Genomic DNA, 6,665 nt, shown 5'->3' with positions numbered 1-6,665 from the left:
AATTTTGCATAATATATATACTCATCTTCCTGGATCTGTCCGCTGCTTTTGATTTGTTTTATTCAACATCAAGAAGATCAGGCCCTTTCTTTCAGAACATGCAACACATCTCCTTGTTCAAGCTCTTGTTCTATCCAGGCTGGACTATTGCAATGCTCTCTTGGCAGGTCTTCCAGCCACTTCTATCAAACCTATACAATTAATCCAAAATGCTGCTGCAAGATTAATCTTTAATGAGCTGAAAAGAATGAATGTCACACCTCTGTTCATCAATTTGCACTGGCTACCAGTAGCTGCTCACATAAAATTCAAGGCATTAATGTTTGCCTACAGAACCACCACTGGCTCTGCACCCCTTTACCTAAATTAATTATTTCAGAGTTGTGTGCCATCTAGAAGCTTGCATTCTGCAAGTGAACAATGCATTATTGTGCCATCTCAAAGAGGCACAAAATCACTTTCACTGACTTTTTCATTAACTGTTCCCTCCTGGTGGAATGGCCTGAGTCCTTAGCCATCTTCAAGAAACGACTAAAAACACATCTGTTCCGTGTTTATTTGACCCTGTAATTTTAGCACTTTTTTTTTAATTCTACTTTATCTATTTATCTTCTTTTTTATTTATTAAAAAACAATAGCTTTAAAATCTACTTGTTTTTCTTTCTTTGTTTGTGTGTGTGTGTGTGTGTGTGTGTGTGTGTGTGTGTGTGTGTGTGTGTGTGTGTGTGTGTGTGTGTGTGTGTGTGTGTGTGTGTGTGTGTGTGTGTGTGTGTGTGTGTGTGTGTGTGTCTGTGTGTCTGTGTGTGTCTGTGTGTGTAGTGCTCCTGTAGCTCAAGTGGTAGAGCATTGCGTTACGAAGCGCAAGGTTGGGGGTTCGATTCCCTGGGAACACAAGATTGAAAAAAACTGATAGCCTGAATGCACTGTAAGTCGCTTTGGATAAAAGCGTCTGCTAAATGCATAAATTTATTTATTTTTATTTAAATTTATATATATATAAAATACCTTTCTACATGTACTGCATTAGGCTAACATTGCACTTACATGTTGTTGCTCTTTTGTTAGTTTTGATTGCTTCTTGTTCTCATTTGTAAGTCGCTTTGGATAGAAGTGTGCGCTAAATGACTAAATGTAATGTAAATGCATAATATTATCTTAATGACTAATTAATTTTATTGTTATTTACAGTTACATGTTTAATTTTGCATAGTAATATTATTTTGTATTATATAATGATTATTATTTTGTATTATTATTTTTAAAAACAACTTTTAATTATTATTATTATTATTATTATTAATCAAACTATTTATTTACTTTTTCATATTGTTATCTTAATCATTAATTTATTATTATTATTATGCATTTGAGTAATTAATTTGTATGTTTAATTTTCTTATAATATTTTCATATTATTTTCCATTTATTATTATTGTTATCAATATTATACAATCCAGTAATTCTTTTTTTTTTTCTTCTTTTTGAATAATATTGTGTTTATTTTAGTTAATTATTATTATTATTTTAATACATGTCCATATTACAATATTTTGCATAATAAACTATTTTGGTACTGTGTTGAGTCACCACAAAGCAAAACCAATTGTGCATCATTGAAGTAGCCATTTTATTTGTGGTCTTTTATGCCATTGCTTAATCTATAAGGTGCACATCAGAAACATAACAGAAATGCCATGTCATGCCATGTCTTCTTCATCCTTTCAAAGTGAACCGTGCCATCTTCCCTGCCTGGCATCCAAAAATAGCCTTTGTTTTTGGAGAGCTGCAGTGTTTGCAACCCTGGCCAGATGGGGTGTGAAGACAGGGGCTAGAGTCATGGAGAGAGTTCCCATCAGCCCGCTGGGTGAGGGATGGAACCCAGAATGGCTCCGTACACTGCAGTGGCTGTCAAGGCCACAGGGAGCGGGGGGGTGATGAGCAAACAGCTGGATCCGAGAGGCCAGATGGAAGGTTTAAATACAGACGCTTTGACCTCTCTCTTAATCAAGGTCATGTCGAGCGCCTGTTTATTTCACTGACAAATGGTCATAATATATTTGGCGATTGATGCGGTAATGAATAACACAGTAGTGCACAAGTAAATCAGAGTAGAAAATTGATTGAATTGTCGTTTAGGGTGTGAATATGTGTGTGTCATTTACATGCACGAGACATGACAGAAAGTCCTTTGGTTGGTGCATTCCCATCAAGGAGGGATTGTTTATGAGTTAATACCTTTGGATAATAGGATTCCAGCCATGGCCTCAGGATTTATGTGACCAGGGAGATTTTTGACTATTGGAAGAAATTGGAAAAATAAAAAGAGAAAACGACTGAATCGCTTTGCACCTTGTTTTTCTTCCAGGGCTCTTGTTTCACTCCAACAGCCCTGACAGTCAGACATGTCATCTCAGAACATCAGTAAAGGGCTGACAGCCAAAGGTGAAAAATAACATTTCTGTGTTCATTCATCAACAGTGATCGGCCCCAAAAGAGCAGCCCGTTAACCACAACACACAGCTGGAGAAAACCTTCCTTATCAGATCATTATAAAAAAACATCAATTCTGAGCCAGTGTCCTGCAACACAGACATCCATCACAGTCCATAACACACAAATTGTATGATCTGTATGATTACAAGATCAAGCTTGTAAAAATGTACAGTTTCAAGACACCTATAAATTTTAAAACATTTTTCTCATGTTGTTCCAAACCTGTATGATTGACTTTCTTCTGTGGAATACACAAGAATATATTTAAAATAACATAAATGTATTTTTGGCTTAATGGTTAGAGAGTTGGACTTGTATCCCAAAGGTCATGGGTTTGAGTCTCGGTACCGGCAAGGATTGTAAGTGGGGGGAGTGAATGACCAGTGCTCTTTTCCACCTTCAATATAAAGGTGAGATCCTTTTGCAAGGCACCGAACCCACAACTGCTCACTGAGCGCTGGAGCAAAAATGGCTGCTCACTACTACGGGTGTGTGTTTACTACTCACTGCGATGTGTGCACACATGGATCGGTTAAATACAGAGCACAGATTCTGAGTATGGGACACCATACTTGGCTACACGTCACTTTCTTTCACTTTCGTAATGGAGCTTTCAAGCTTCAAAAAAGATGCAGAAGTTAATGAATCACAAAAGTAGTTCATATGACTCATGCTTTATATATATTCTGTGAGAAACAAACACAAATAGAAGCTATTATTCACTGATAATCTTAATCTTTAGTGAGATGTTAACCACTGATCATTGAGCGGATCACTGAGTCAGTGATTGAACTTGAGAACTTTATCAGGTTAATTTTGGTGTGGACGAGATCAGCTAAAATAAGATTCAATTCAAAACAATGATTTGTTCAGTTGGACATCAGTCCACTGTTTATTTATGATCATTATATTGTATGTCATCCGAGTTGTCGTCATATGAACTACTACTTTAGTGCATTTGCATCTTTTGAAAGCTCCAGTCTCCATTGTGTATAGTTACAGATTGGATGTGCAATACATTCTTTGTCTCCTTTTGAGTTCGGCGGAAGAAAAAATGTCGGGTTTGGAATGACACAAGTGTGAGTAAACGATGACAGAATTTTCATTTGCGAATGAACTATTCCTTTAGGTTAAAAGAAAATGATTTCCGTTTAACGTTCATCTGGCTTGTGGTTGTTGGAGTTAAGCGGCTCCCACTCTTTCAGCTGCATTGTAAGTGCCCTCACAGCTCTTTGATGCAGTGCTTTTGGTAATTGATGTGCTCTGTAACGTGGGCACGGTGGAAGAAAGGCTTTTGGTGGTGGTGGTGGTGGGGGGGGGGGCTGTGAAGTAGATGCATGAATTTAAATAAAGCTCCGGCTGTAAGTAACTGCAGAAATGAGATGCATTTTTTTCCTTTTGCCTGATTTGACTGAGAGGCGTTTGATTTATCCTCACAAGGAGCTGAGCGCTGGCTTGCCTGTCCTGCTTATTTACTCTCTGCATTGCTCTGCTGGGTATTGGCCAGTTATTTACTGCAAATGGTCGCATTGGTACGAGATTGGAGAAAATCGGGCTCTTATTTATTTATTTTTCAATTAAAAGTGGTATGTCAGAACAGAGATTTAAAGGTTCTAAGGGATCCGAAGCTCTAACTGTGCCGGGGCCTAGGAGGCGTTCCAATATTGCTTTGTTGTCGAATGTCTCTTTAGGAATACAGAGACAGACTGCTGGAGTGGGCTCAAGGTATTTGACTCTTAAATGCTGGCAAGTTTAATAAAACAGTCAAAAGACCAATATACAATGCATATGAAGGTCACTTTATACTGCTGTTTCACTTTATATTGCAATCTTTTTTTATTTTTATTTTATCAGTGTTTTCACAGCTGAGAGGTGCAGTCGTTGTACAGTAATAATCTGTGTAATGTGATCTCGAAGGTTCCTTAATTTCCTCATACAGACATGAAGCTTGGTAGAAACGTGGCCCGAACTTTCCTGGATTACTACAAACTGAACAACTTGATAGATGAAAGCAAGCTCACAGGACACATTAACAGGTGCAATTATATATTTCATCATCTCACAGCAATGTCACTGATCTTAGGTTTGTTTTTGTTTTCCATATCCTTATGAATAATATTGCATGTGTGTATACTACAGTCCTACTTGAAGGCACTCTTTGCATTAGATGAGCTATTTTTATTACTTAATTGACTCATATTTTTGCAATATTTAATCAGATAATTTTTTTTTTTTTATTAAATTGTTAATACCACTTAATGTATTGTTAAATGCTTCACACAACAGATAACTTGCAGAGTTTTGCTTCGTTTTTTACATGACCTCTTATGAGAGCAACTGCACTGTAATGCATCTTAACATTTGTTTTCCATCATCCCAAACTTTTTGACCTGAAATATTTTAGTATAGAAGTTAATATTTAATATATTAGAAGTTTAACAAAACATTCTCATGCTCAGCTGATAGTCACATGTCATGCAGTAAACATAAAATATTTAATCTTTTTTGTATTATTTTTGATTTACTTTAAAATTTTATATTTGAATTTGACATTTTCATGATTTAATTATTACCTTTTCATCAACTCACAACCCCCCCCCCCCTTTTTTTTTTTTAGAAATCCCTGCTCATAATCATCATATATGAATAAAATTATCATCTCTTCCTGCAAATGCTTTATTTTCTGTATGGTTACCTCGAAACAAGGGGTGGCTCATCAACCCTGAACAAAACGCCTCTAATAAACCTTTATGACTTTCAGCCCTTTCGATGGATCATCCACCAGTCATCAAGGAAACAATGCTGGAAATGGGAAGGTTAAAAGTGACAGAAAACCCCATGGAGTCAGGGATTACTGAACACACAGAGAACAGGGAATACTGTACAGTTCCTCAGTGAGCATCACAACCTCGACTAGGACATTGTGAACCAGCCCACTGCAATCCACCAGATATTTGTTGTCTAATTTTTTATGTGATGATAGGACTCAACAACTGTGAATAAGTCTTCGGTATTAATTCTCACTTGTGAGATATTGCACAGAGAAAACATCAGCTGTAAATTATCCCACCGGCTACATTTATTGTTTTATCAGTGCTTTGTTGAATACCAACTACTTTCTTTGCCTTGCATTTGGAATTGCCTATTATCAGTACGGAAATTGTATTTCACTCAGCTGTACTCATTCTGATAAAGTGATTACTTTTATGAATTCTTTAATTGTCTAGAATAGTCATCTTAAAGTTGCTTCTTCAAACCTGAATGTTGAAATGAAAATTGCTTAAATATAAAGCAATTGACCTGTAATGGTTTATTATATTCATGCTTTGTGTTCATAAATTTGCTTCTGATAAAGCGTTTGATAAAAAAAATGGCTTTCCAGTGTATTAAGTGCTTATATTAAAATCCAGCAGAAGTAATTTTGAAATGCTGTTTAAAAAAAACAATGCATTTTAATCCTCTCATCATAGTCTCAGGGCAATAATCATCAACACTTTGTCTGCTGTTCACCAAAGTACTCTAATACAGAGTCTGTAAGCCTGTAACACAGTGTCTCCAAACAATGTCTGATCTGTCCACACACAGAACACAGTGTGAGAAGGCTAAAATACTGAATGGCTCAAGCTATCAGTCAAGAAGTGTGAAAAGCAGCGTGTATTTTTCAGGCCAGTCATTCGGAATAACTGAGGTAATCAGTCAGAAAAGGCAAAAACAAATGACTTGCATTTTAGAAGGTAGAAGAGAAGATGGCAAGAGCTAATGTGAATGAGAAAACACATCCATCTACAAAATCTCGACAAACACACACACAGGTAATGGCCCTGTCATACCTAAAAGCCTTTGTGCTTATGGAGAGCCTCACCTCCCTACTGCGCTGTCATTTTAACCAGAACCTCAAACCATTAGTCCCTTATGCTTGGCTTACCTCACTGCCACAAACACATCCTAATTGCCCTAAGGCTGCTGTGAACTGTTTGCATTTCCTTACTTAAACATCGACGTGGTCCATTCCTGTGTACAAGTTAACTGGCCTCTGTGATTCTCTGTGAGGTCCGTCTCTCTGCACTATCAGTGAGTTGGTTCACTTCAAGGGCAGATCCTTCCTTGGACATCATTATAAGCAGCTTAAAACTGAGACTTCATGAACTTATGCCCCCCACTTTTAGAAGTTC

Source organism: Cyprinus carpio, chromosome A8 (genome assembly GCF_018340385.1).
Source record: "Cyprinus carpio isolate SPL01 chromosome A8, ASM1834038v1, whole genome shotgun sequence".
Classification (NCBI taxonomy): Eukaryota; Metazoa; Chordata; class Actinopteri; order Cypriniformes; family Cyprinidae; genus Cyprinus; species Cyprinus carpio.
The sequence above is the reverse complement of the archived record's forward strand: the minus strand, read 5'-3'. Positions refer to the sequence as shown.